Source organism: Hyla sarda, chromosome 5 (assembly GCF_029499605.1).
Source record: "Hyla sarda isolate aHylSar1 chromosome 5, aHylSar1.hap1, whole genome shotgun sequence".
Lineage (NCBI taxonomy): Eukaryota > Metazoa > Chordata > Amphibia > Anura > Hylidae > Hyla > Hyla sarda.
Window position 1 is genome coordinate 300,427,530 of NC_079193.1, and position 13,746 is coordinate 300,441,275.

Sequence of the window (13,746 nt, forward strand, 5' to 3'; positions counted from 1 at the left end):
CCGAGAGGATACCCCCGCATCTCTAAGTCACACTCCCCTGTCTGTACCACCTCTTCCCCCCCTGATGTGCCTTTGATCGAACCGGTCAATAAAACCCATCTACATTCAAGGTCTGGTGAGTGCTCCGCTTCATCTTTTTTACTGGAATTTCACATTGTCTATCAGCGTGGTAGCACCTGTATGTACCTCCAGCAGTTGCAAGGGGAGAAGCAATCAAGGGTCCTAGCCTTTCCCGTCCTTTTCATATACAGAGAGTGGTGCCGAGCTCCCTTCGATACAGAAATTTATTTAGAATGTTTAAATTTAATTACGATGAAATTTTCTTATTTAGAGTGCTTTGTGCAGTGGTCACTGATTTATCATGTGCGACTTTTTGTGAAATATCACGCAAAAGTCGCAGGGCCAGATTTAAATGTTATCACAGGGAAGGTAAACCCTGCCGTATAGAACTATCTAAATGGCTCCATGCGACAATTGTATTAAAGGGGTACACCACCGAAAAACATCTTATTTTGGTTATCATTGTTTTTTGTGGTGTTGATTTGTCGCACAAGTTGTCCCAGTTGCGGTTTAGAGACATTTCATTGCGATTTTAGCTTTAGATGCTATTTCTAAAATCGTGTAGCTATCCCATAGTCCGGTAAACTATTTGCAGTGGTCATAAATTTATCATTGCACAATTTGTTGCAAAGCAAATTCCAAACAGCCTAGACCTAGCTCACAAAACGGACTGTGGGCAGCATTTTGCAAAAGGTCCCACAGTTTGGTGCAAATGGGTAAAAAGTCACCGAGGAGGTACTGTACAAAGTGGTGTACTGAAGGGTCATTTCTTAAATATGTGCACTTGCACCATATTAATCACATGTCCTGCAAAAATGTAATAAATTTCGGCCATGTACGCATTACCACAACACAAATTTATAAACAAAGCACTTAATAATCAGGCAACATTTTATATACAGAGTATTTAATCAAGAAAAAATTATAAACACAGTCCCCAGAGTACCTAATAATCATGTGATCATTTATATACAGAGTAACTAATAATCATGTGATCATTTATATACAGAGTAACTAATAATCATGTGATCATTTATATACAGAATACCTACTAATCATGTAATTTACACACTGCCCCAAATAATCAGGTTGTAATTTATACTAATAATACTTTATATTAATAATTTACATACAGAGTACCTAATATTCAGACAATAATTTACACTGCACTTGGAAAATATTTTTCACATTTTGTTATGTTGCGGCCTTATGCTAAAATCCCCCCAAATAAACAAACAAGTTTTCCCCCATCATTCTGCATTCAATACCCCATGAGATAATGTCAAAATAGAATTTTAGACATTTTTGGAAATTTATTAAAGAGCAAAAAATTAAATGTTCCTTGGACATGAGTATTCAGATCTTTTGCTATGACATTTTAGCTCTAGTTCTTGATTATCTTTTAGATGTCTCTACACCTTAATCACAGTCACCTGTGGTAAATTTAGTCACCTGTTGATTGGACAGGATTTGTCTATATAAGGTCTCACAGCTGACAATGCATATCAGAGCAAAAATCAAGCCATGAGGAGGAGAAAACTGCCTGTAGAGCCTAGAGACAGGATTGTGTGGAGCTACAAATCTTTGGACTTCAGAATGGGCTGAAGTTTCACCTTCCAACAAGACAAAGACCCCAAGCACACAGCCAAGTCAACACTGGAGTGGCTAAGGGACAACTCTGGGAAAGTCTTCAATGGGCCAACCAGAGCCTTGACTTAAACTCAATGAAACATCTCTGGAGAGACCTTAAAAATGGCTTTCACTGACTGTCCCCATCCAACCTGACAGAGCCTCAGAGGATCTACAGAGAAGAATGGCAGAAGATTCCCAAATCCAGGTGTGCAAACCTTGTGGGTTTATCTCTAAAGACTTTCTCGATGCATTGTATATACAGTGTACCTAAAAAAAAGGTGCTAATTTATATACAAAATGCCTAATGTATATACAGAGGACCTCAGGAATATGATTGTTAAAATAATTGATATTAGTTCTGCAGTAAAAGTCCTATAATCCAGCATTAAAACATGTAACTCATAATTGGCTAAGGAGTCCAATGGACAGTGACACTCAATAACTAACAGCCTTTGCTATAAAGGAAGGCATACAGAGATAGCTCTCAGTCACTGATTAGATCCTCCTACTGGACTCTTAAGTCCAGCATAAGCAGAGATTTATATAAATAAAATACAAGTTATACTGAATATCTTCATCCAAAACACTATTAATACGTGTATCTCCTCTTTCTGCATAACTTATAGCTGTCAGATAAAATTTCACATTCAGTTGGACATGTTCCCTTTAAGGGTGGTTTTATACACATCATTTTTCAGAAAAATGTTCAGCCAGAAGTTACATAACATTCTATAGAGAAATATTAAGTAATTATACATTAGATTAATGTTAGCAGACCCCACCAACTTCTATGAAATTGGCCAACCATCTAATGTGTATTGGGCCTCTTGACTTTCCCCCTGGGAACAGTCCAGGATTTGAAATGTTCATTGATCTATTCCAATGGAGTAACTGAAAAACCCATAATGTTGGTGTGTTGTATGGACTGAGTTGGGGACCACTGCTATAGGGGGGGACAGACAAGCCATTTTGGCGACAAAATGTAGCTAGAAAGATAAAAATCATTGTCTTGTGACTGAAATCCTAGCTATAACTACCTACCTAGATCTTTATGATCCCAGAACAGTGAGAATTATGTGGGGTCCATTGTCATTTTGTCATTTTTGTGCCCCCATGACTGCTTCTCAGTTACAACATGGGCACATTTAGAAGCAAACAACTTCCATTTGACCTAATTCTCCACCTTTGGAATATGATGACTTTAATAAGAGTTTTTGTTTTAACAGGAGGCCGGCTAAATAAGGCAGAGCTGGTGCTGAGATGCTATCAATAAATTAGGCGTACAAAGCAAAGGAAAAAAATCATTTCAAGTAGTGCTCAGCATCTGATCCTCCATGAAAGATTAATGTAGTTTAGAGGTTTATTGAAGATTATCATTCTGCCCTGTCACATTTAGCACAAATGATGATTCAGTCACAGTTCAGTAATATCCAAGCATATTATTGCTGGAGAGATTGGAGAGCCGAGAGAATCATTGAAGGGCACGACGCACACATTTAGTTGTAAGGTAAAGAACTATTCAATATAAGATTTCAACAAATGAAATGAATGTTCATTTTATTTCACACTGTTAAACTGGAGCAAGATCTCTATTTGAAACAAAGACAGAGTTCAGCCCTTTCATTTCAGTCTAAATCTGCAGATATTACACAGGAGCTCACGACACATTAGTAGAATATATCCGCCCGCAAAATTAAATACTACAATTATATTTTACACGAGTATATTTTGTGTGTGGAATTCACAATTTGCTGAATTGTTCTTGCAGATCTTAGGTCTTTTTCACACCTGCATATTACAGTGGGGCCAAAAAGTATTTTGTCAGCCACCAATTGTGCAAGTTCACCCACTTAAAAAGATGAGAGGCCTGTAATTTTCATTATAGATATACCTCAAATTATGGTGGAAAATAAGTATTTGGTCACCAACAAACAAGCAAGATTTCTGGCTCTCACAGACCTGTAACTTCTTCTTTAAGAGTCTCCTCTGTCCTCCACTCGTTACCTGTATTAACGGCACCTGTTTGAACTTATCTTCAGTATAAAAGACACCTGTCCACAACCTTAAACACTCACACTCCAAACTCCACTATGGCCAAGACCAAAGAGCTGTCGAAGGACACCAGAAACAAAATTGTAGACCTGCACCAGGCTGCAATATTTAGAAAAATCCTCCAGTGGTCGACGGGATGCAAGGTGCTGAACACAGTAGTAAAAGGGAACTGACGTTTATTCACCAGCATCATGGGTGAATAAACGTCAGTTACCTTTTACTACTGTGTTCAGTGCCTTGCATCTCGTCGACCACTGGAGAATTTTCTAAAGATTGCAATCATTTGGACGTGGAAAGGCTGAAGTCACTCATTAATTTTCATACTCTGATCCATTGTTGCACTTGGTGAGTGTAACCTTCTGGGGTAATCGTTCACTTTGTCTGACCCCCCCCCCCCCCCCCCCCAAGTGTACCTCTTCGTTAATGCACTACGAAGAACTGTCTGTCTTTTGTTTCAGTTTGCACCAGGCTGGTAAGACTGAATCTGCAATAGGCAAGCAGCTTGGTGTGAAGAAATCAACTTTGGGAGCAATTATTAGAAAATGGAAGACATACAAGACCACTGATAATCTCCCTCGATCTGAGGCTCCACGCAAGATCTCACCCCATGGTGTCAAAATGATCACAAGAATGGTGATCAAAAACCGCAGAACCATAGGTGGGGACCTAATGAATGACCTGCAGAAAGCTTGGACCAAGGGAACAAAGGCTACCATCAGTAACACACTACAACGCCAGGAGCTCAACTCATGCAGTGCCAGATGTCTCTCCCTGCTTAAGCCCGTACATGTCCAGGACCGTCAGAAGTTTGCTAGAGAGCATATGGATGATCCAGAAGAGTATTGGGAGAATGTCATATGGTCAGATGAAACCAAAGTAGAAAATTTTGGTAAAAAACTCAACTCGTCGTGTTTGCAGGAGAAAGAATATGAGATGCATCAAAAGAACACCATACCTACTGTGAAGCATGTGGGTGGAAACATCATGCGTTGGGGCTGTTTTTCTGCTAAGGGACCAGGACGACTGATCCGTGTAAAGGAAAGAATTAATGGGGCCATGTATGGTGAGATTTTGAGTGAAAACCTCCTTCCATCAGCAAGGGCATTGAAGATGAAACGTGGCTGGGTCTTTCAGCATGACAATGATCCTAAACACACCACCCGGGCAATAAAGGAGTGGCTTCGTAAGAAGCATTTCAAGGTCCTGGAGTGGCCTAGCCAGTCTCCAGATCTCAACCCCATAGAAAACCTTTGGAGGGAGTTGGGAGTCTGTGTTGCCCAGCCATAGCCCCAAAACATCACTGTTCTAGAGGAGATCTGCATGGAAGAATGGGCCAAAATACCAGCAACAGTTTGTGAAAACCTTGTGAAGACTTACAGAAAATGTTTGACATCTGTCATTGCAAACAAAGGGTATATAACAAAGTATTGAGATGAACTTCTGTTATTGACCAAATACTTATTTTCCACCATAATTTGCAAATACATTGTTTAAAAATCAGATAATGTGATCTTATGGATTTTATTTCTCATTATGTCTCTCATAATTGTCAGCAGAGAGCCCTGTGGTCAGACAGAAAAGAAATTCAAAAAGAAAAGAACTTCCTCTGGAGCATACAGCAGCTGATAAGTACTGAAAGGATTAAGATTTTTAAATATAAGTAATTAAAAAAAATAGTTTTCTACTGGAGTACCCCTTTAAATGTTCACTCTCATTAAAACTAATTTGGCTACTGCACTCCTTATGGTAAATAAAATATCTTTCTAATGCACTTTGTTTTAAAAAAAAAAAAAATTTAGTTTTCTATGTTTCATTTGTGTTTAAAAAAGCTGCCACTAAGTGTCTCCCTACTTGTCCAAAGCACATTTCCCCTCATCTCTTGCACAGACTGTTACGCCGAGCGCTCCGGGTCCCCCTCCTCCTCCGAAGCACTCGCGCTGAACTGCAGCGCTCCGGTCAGCAGCGCTGACTGGAGACGCGGCTCTGTCGTGCCCGGCGGGGATGCGATCCGCCTAGCGGGATGTGCCCTTCCGCGGATCGCATCCCGTCCCACTCACCTGTCCCGATCTCCTGCTGGGTCCCGGTGCGCGCGGCCCTGCTCTCTAGGGCGCGCGTGCGCCGGGGCTCTCAGATTTAAAGGGCCAGCGCACCGCTAATTGGTGCCCTGTCCAATCACCCTAATTAGCTTCCATCTGCTCCATGTGTATTAAAGTCTGCTTCCCCTTCCGTTCCCTGCCAGATCTTGTTGCCTTGTGCCTTGTGAAAGCGTTATAGTGTGTTCCCAAGCCTGTGTACCCAGACCTTCTGCTGTTGCCCCTGACTACGAACCTCGCTGCCTGCCCTAACCTTCTGCTACGTCTGACCTCGCCTCTGTCTAGTCCTTGTGTACCGCGCCTGTCTCAGCTGTCAGTGAGGTTGAGTCGCTATCGGGTGGAACGACCTGGGGGTTACCTGCTGCTGCAAGTCTATCCCGCTTTGCGGCAGGCTCTGGTGAAAACCAGTAACCCCTTAGATTCCGTTCCCCTGGTACGGCACACGCCATCACCTCACTGACACAGAGGATCCACCACCAGTGTCCTCTCCGCATACAGATCCTGACACAGACTTTGGACTCCTGCTGGCGGCAGAAGTCCAAAAGCAGAAAATGCTGAGGGGGGGGGGGTACAGCCTTATCCAATCATAGCTCATCTCATACCAAACTGCTCTGGGCTGAGTGTATCAGAGTGAGGGAGGAAGTTCTCCCCTGTATGGCTTCAGATGATGTCACGCCTGCTGGGGAACGCCCCTTCCCAGTCTGTGAATCTGACTGAGACTGAGCAGAAAATACAGAGCAATATCAAGGTAGAAAACTAACAAAAAATAAAAATAAAGGCAGGGGGTGGTTTATCATGATGGGGCAGTGAACTGGGGGGATTATAAAATATAACAAGATAATGCGGGGTACTGCATTAAAGGGGTACTCCACTGCCCTGCTTTGGAAGCTCCGCTCCCCAGCGTCCGGAAGTTTCTTGTTCCGAACGCTGCGTGAGGGCTTCCGTGTTCAGGGCCGCCCCCTCGTGACGTCACGCCTGCCCCCTCAACAAAAGTCCATAGACTTTCGTTGAGGGGGCAGGTGTGACGTCACGAGGGGGCGGGAGAGTGACGTCACAAGGGGCGGCCCTGAACACGGAAGCCCTCACGCAGCGTTCAGAACAAGAAACTTCCGGACGCTGGGGAGGGAAGCTTCCGAAGCAGGGCAGCTGAGTACCCCTTTAAGGATAGACTGATGAGGGGAGAGTTTAGAGAACAAAAGAATGATTAAAAAAGAGTTACAATAGTCAAAACAAGACAGGAATTTATAAAAGCAATTGTAAATGCATCCGTCACATAAAATATTGTTTGTAAGCGGGCCACGCAGTGTACAATGTATATCCCAGTGTTAACATGTATATCCCAGTCTTATCTACGCTTTTTCTTTAGTCCAGGACAGTTGGAGAAGTGTTACGTCACAGAATCTCTAGCGTGTGATTGATACACAGGGCCCCTGTGCATGTGCTGTCAATGTGTATTTTTCTTCAGGAAGATAATGAAAGCAATTCTGCTAACACCTTGTATACTGTGTGGCCTGTTTACAAACAATATTTATGTGACAGATGCTCTTTAAGATGCTTCACATGGGCATATGGGCAGATGGGCATACCTGGTGTAGATTACAGGGGGCATATATTGTGTAAATTTTCCACAGCGGATCTGCGTGCAGAAAATCCACAGTATATTACAGGTGCAACAATGCACAGGATATTATTAACAAATCATACTGTATATAATATCCGCACAGGATCCTTGCACAAATTTACCTGTGGTGTGCCAATGGCAGTCAATGAGAACCCCTTACTAATTTTGCAATCAAATTAAATGTAAATATATAAATATTTAGTGTGGACACAGTGTGGGCCAACTCCTTCCCCAATAGCTTTTGCTCAGTACAGCCAGTGAAAAAAAAATCACAGGCCCAGTGCATCATATTTCATGGAAGATTATATATGGTAATTATTCAGATATTGTTTCAATTTTTTTTTTACTTTTACATATTTTGGGCCTCTTCTAAGTAAAAATAAAAAACAGATTTATATAGTGTACAACCATAATCCAAGTTTCCGAAGTTCCAGTCTGTGTTAAGTCCTTACCTTTTCGAGATACTTGCTGTTCCTCACCATATTGTTACAGTGCCCTTTTTCTGCTTCATTTTAATTACTCATAATACACCGTGTGTCATCCAGTGACACTCCGCCTATAATTGAGATGAATCCTCTCATTTACAGCCATTGTAGTTTAACCTGAAATTATAAGCAAATTATGAGTAATAACTTTATAGATATAACCTGATTCACACAGAAATAAATCTCTGCCTCTACTGGACCCGGTCTATATTGTTATATATGTAAACAGGCTGCACATGGATAAAGTGCACCCATGGGAGTTCTCAGTCCTGGATCCTAATAGATTGATGAGTTGTATTGTTAACCTCATTTATATTAATTCAGTATAATAATAGTTTTATCCACTTTGATGGTTAAACTTGAATTTCATTTTAAAATATAAGGCCCTTCTCGCCAACCTGTGTCCCAAGTCATTGAAGAAGTGACAGTGGAGCCCCTACTATTAACAGCGGCATGAAGACTGTGGGCTTTGTCTATACTGTTTGTCTTTATATATAGAAATATATATATATATATATATATATATATATATTTAAAGAGGGGGTTTGGGTGAAATAGAGGCGGGCATAGATATGGCCAGGGGTTGAGTCTTGCAGGGGGCCCTTGCTTTGTTTGGTCTGGGGGCCCTGAGTGTTGTCAGTTAATGATATGGATATGTGGGCTTTTTGGTCTATGAAATTTTATCATAGGGGACACAAAGCATTTCATTCTCTGCTCATCTTCAATGCTTTTTGGACACATTTGTGTGGAGCTTCACAAGAGGGTGGGGCATTGCAAAAAGGGGTGGGGTCTGTGTCAGGGAAGGGGCTGTTTCTAGCATGTGACTTTGGTTTAAACTACGCTGACTATTAAAGGGATACTCTGCCCCTAGACATCTTATCCCCTATCCAAAGGATAGGGGATAAGATGTCAGATCGCCGCGGTCCCGCTGCTGGGGAGCCCTGGGATCCCCACTGCGGCACCCCGCTCTCATTACAGCACAGAGCGAGTTCGCTCTGTGCGTAATGACGGGCGATACGGTGGACGGAGCAGCGTGACGTCATGGCTCCGCCCCTCGTGACATCACGGCCCGTCCCCTTAATGCAAGTCTATGGGAGGGGGCGTGACGACCGCCACGCCCCCTCCCATAGACTTGTATTGAAAGGGGTGGGCCGTGATGTCACAAGGGGCGGAGCCGTGACGTAACGATGTTCCGGTCCCTCTACTGCCCGTCATTACGTGCAGAGCGAACTCGCTCTGTGCTGTAATGAGAGCGGGGTGCCGCAGTGGGGATCCCAGGGCTCTCCAGCAGCGGCACTGTGGCGATCTGACATCTTATCCCCTATCCTTTGGATAGGGGATAAGATGTCTAGGGGTGGAGTACCCCTTTAAGAGGTCTATACTTAAACCAGGCAGTTAAACAATGTGACAGATTTCTCTCATTAGCTCAGGCTAGTTAATAAATTTGGCGCATCTTTAGACTTTCTATTCAAAGGCTACAATGTCCAAGTATTATATAGGATTATGCCGAGTTCACACAGAGGAAAAATTGGCTGCATATTTTTATTTAACGTACAGATTTTTGACTGTGATAGTATTTTTTATCGGTGATGGCAAAAACTCAGTGCGCAACACATTAAATATGTCTCTGATATTTCTGCTGTGTGAATATGGCTCTAAACTGCTTTTACATGCCAGTGTTTGGCTAAGCATGTTGCATTAGTATTTCAATGACAAAACCAGGAGTGGATCCAAAACATGGAAAAGATACAAATCTTCCCCACATTTATTTCTCTGCACGCTGCCCTTTTGATTTTGGCTTACAAATACTAAAGCAAAATACTGAGCCACAGACTGGAAAGAACTTCACATCACATGGGGATGGCCCTTGCGGCATGACGTAGGGCACCGAACCTCTGGTCTCCTCTCCTTCCCTGTTCTGATCTCAGTGTATAATGGTATTCAGTAAGTTCACTCCAGTGGTAGCCAGCATGCTATCATCAGTGTCTATATACGGTATATAATATATATGACATGATAGTGGAGGGTATACAAGGCAGTGATGTCACAGATGGCAGTAGTTTCACTAAGGTTACATCTGCTGTCTTTGAGGGTTAGTGAAGAGTGAGAAGATGTCAGGTCTGTGCTGTCTTTATAATTATTTACATACTGCAGGAATCCCAGTATACTATGGACAGTAAATAACACTATACAAGAGACAAATAACACATCACATGTTACCACTGTCTAATGAGTTAATAATACCACCATACTGTAAGTGAATAAAAAATACTATACATAGACCGTCATTACCCCCATAAAGTTACTACAGTTTGGTGAAATTACAATCTATTTACACCCAGTGACTCATTGGTGACATCTTCTCTGATCAGAGTTGTCCTCATTTCTTTTCTTCCAGACTATCATGATGATTTCTTGCAGAATTTGTCAGACAAATATCTTCGGCACCACACTTTTCCAAAGCAATGCTAACCCCAACTTTATGCTTTTCCCCAACCACAATGTCCAAAATAGTAATAATGCTCTCCCCCCCCCCCCCCACCCCCTCCACACACACCCTGGTAGGTAAGTGCCCCCAGAAAGTAGATAGGTTCTTTCCAGTTAGATAGACAGTTTGCCGCCCTAGTATGTAGAACATTGCCACCCTAAAGTGTCATCCACTAAATATTGTTCACTACTATGTAGATAGCCGCACCCTTGTAATTTGTCGTCCCCCAGTAGGTAGAAAACATTTTTTTTAAATCCTTCATTTGTCTCACTCGCTCCCTCATAGTGACTGGTCTCTGGTGATCTGTTGCTTCCAGACTGTGTGGCAACATAAAAAAAACTTTTTGCTTACCTTCCTCACTTACCAATGGTGCCCGGTCTCCAGTGAACTTCATTTCCTGGTGCTGCAGACAATACGTCACATTGTCCCGTTGTCCGGTGAATGGGCGAGCGGCAATGTGACACACCGTCTGCAGCACCAGGAAGAAAAGTTCACAGTGGACCAGCTTCCAAGGGGGAGCAGGGGAGGTAAGTAGACGCTTTTTTATGTTATTATACAGCCTGGGCACAGTTATGTAAATAAATGTTTTTTGCTGGATAACCCCTCTAAAGCACAACAGTCATGTAGAATAGGCTTCTTAAACTTATTAAACTACAGGGCTTCACATGCCGAATCTAGGTATACCTTTATAAATGAATCAGGCTGCTGTATACTCACAAATCGGGTTGGGCAGACAGTTGGAGAGGCGGGGCCCAGGGTCTGCTATGTTGATTGACACACAGGGCTTACCTACCCACGGTGGTTCTTTATAGGTCTGCTCTACGAGTGTGTGACGTAGAACTTTCTATGTAGATCGTAACAATATGTTTATCAGTACTTAATGATGAATACATGCATTGCTCTCCAATAACCAGCTTTAGGGTGAGTAGAGCAAGAAACCAGACCTTGGAATTCAGGTGCTGCTGACTCTTTATGGAGTTAAGTTCAAGAGAGACCAACGAGTTCATTTAAAAGTCTGTGTCAGGACCATTTATTAAAGTTAAACAAAATGAAATAATGTTACAGAAATAAAAATGGATGACGTGTTTCAAGGGAAACACCCTCTTCCTCAGATCAGTATATAATCCATACATACACAGCATGCTTAAATAGTGGCAAAATGGGTGCCAAAATACTATGGGAGGAGTCCCAAAGTGTCAAACTGGTACACATGCAGTACATAATGCACAAATTATGAACAGACATAGTTTAACAGGAAGTAAATAATTAATAAAAAATATTCATATGCTAATATTTGTAATATACTTTGTGAGACAAAGGAATGAAAATGCACAGTCCATGCCGGATGGAAGACATGCACGGAAGTGTGGGTGATAAAAAGCAGAGCTAGTGATCGCACCCAGAGGAGGTTGTAACCAGGCCGCATCGCTAAGCAAGCAGAGTCACATGGCTCGGCGTAAGCGATTAAAATGTAGGGGGAGAGGAGTTTAGTGCTTGACATCCCCGGAGTGCAGGAAAGGCTTTTTGTTTATGTTCAGCGGTCACATGACCCGATACCAATAACTAGCTTTGTGCTAATTGGTCCAACATGGCCGGAGAACTAAAGGAGGCAAATTTTACCATGGCATATGCTTTAGTCACTTGGTCTATGTATATAGGGGGAGATTTATCAAAACCTGTGCAGAGGAAGAGTGGTGCAGTTGCCCATAGCAACCAATTCTTTAGAGGCCTGTGGAAAATGAAAGAAGCAATCTGATTGGTTGCTATGGGCAACTGCACCACTCTTCCTCTGCACAGGTTTTGATAAATCTCCCCCATAGAGTATACGCAGCTGCTGGAATACCCTTGATGCAGAAAAAAAGAATGTTCTTTGTCCTAAAGTGTCATCAGAGAGACTTTTGCAAGCTACTTGTCTTACAAAATAACTATAAAAAAGAGAGATGCCTAGAAGCTACATATTTTACAAAACATGACAATAAGCTGATTCAAGTCAAATAAAAGTGTGCCTTAAGCTGGTGTCACCATGGCCAGACCTCACAAAATGACACCAAACATAGAGGAAAGAATACTCGGGGGATCTAAAAGTATGCTTAAAGGACTGCGAGTCTGCATAGTCTAGTCTGTGGTCAGAGTACTGGGTAGAGGTTCAGCAAGACAAATAGTTATGTACAGTAGTAATAAAAATGAAATAACAAAAATGACATCACATTTCTACCATGCTCTGTTCACATTCACTTGAAGTCAGGTATAGTCTAAATTGCTAGGTTGAATCAGTCGGTGCTAGGACCCCGCAGTCATTGCCGATCCTCATAAACAGTAATGTATTCTATGTTTCATTATTCTACATTTTATTATTCTACATTTCATATTTTGTTGCCTCTTTCTACTTTCCCCTCATCCACAGGGATCACTCATTTACCCTCACCTCTGAATCCAGTGGGCCCCTTCCAGTTGCTATGTCTGCCAACCTGGTAGTTCTGCCCATAATGGACACATGGTAATATGTGGCTGGCTCCATGGGCATTAGCGCAGGCAGCATGCTTTGTGTGGGCATCACAACTTGGCACAGCAGGCCCAGGCACCCAGATCGAACTAGAGGAAAAACACAGAGATGTGTGCCAAGACTATTTTCAAAGATGCACGGTAAAACAAAAAGAAACATCAAATGATCGCTATGGGAAACCAGGCCTCTTATGTGTGCAGCAATTGTGTCTGCAAGAAGTAATGTTATTAGAGCTGTAAAATGATCTTGTGTATAATCCAAACGCTAGACACAATCCTTAAAGTGAATGCAATTCTTTTTTATTATGGCATAGAAACAGTACTGGGGGGGCTGAACACTGAGACCCTCCCTGATCCCACTGATTACTAAAACAAAGGTGCAGTGACGCTCCTGAAAGTCTGTGTAAAAAGAAGAAAAAAGCTGACAACCTAAGTGAATGCACACGACAACTGTATAGATATAATGAATGACATGGAATTTTTATTGAAAAACACACAAAAGGGAGTGCAAACACCGTTAAAACCACTTAAAAACATACAAGGAAGCCACCGTTTGGTGTGGCGGAACGCGTGGAGCAAGCCGGTCCCCTGACTCTGGGTGAAATTGTCCTTATGTCTGATTGTTTACTATAGTAGTTGCTATTCCTTGCAGCCAGAAGCCCACTTTCCTTACAGGGTCTTTGTGGCTATCACCTCTAAGTATTTTTTTGGGGGGGCTCCAGGGACCTCGTTACACATATTATTTGTGGCTGGTCACAGGTATGGTTCTCACATGGGCACTTTGTTATATTTTGAGATAATTGATTGCTCTTT

General features: G+C 42.2%; 1 long non-coding RNA gene across 1 annotated transcript in view; it reads right to left on the bottom strand.

The window, feature by feature from the left end:
* LOC130274120 (uncharacterized) overlaps positions 1 to 13,246 on the bottom strand; it is a 38,461-nt gene extending 25,215 nt beyond the window's left edge. Inside the window, exons 1-2 of the long non-coding RNA XR_008844250.1 lie at positions 12,857 to 13,246; positions 7,911 to 8,060 (exon numbers count right to left, since the gene is read on the bottom strand). This is a non-coding gene — a long non-coding RNA (uncharacterized LOC130274120). The remainder of the gene's footprint in view (positions 1 to 7,910; positions 8,061 to 12,856) is intronic.
* Between the last annotated feature and the right edge of the window lie 500 nt (positions 13,247 to 13,746).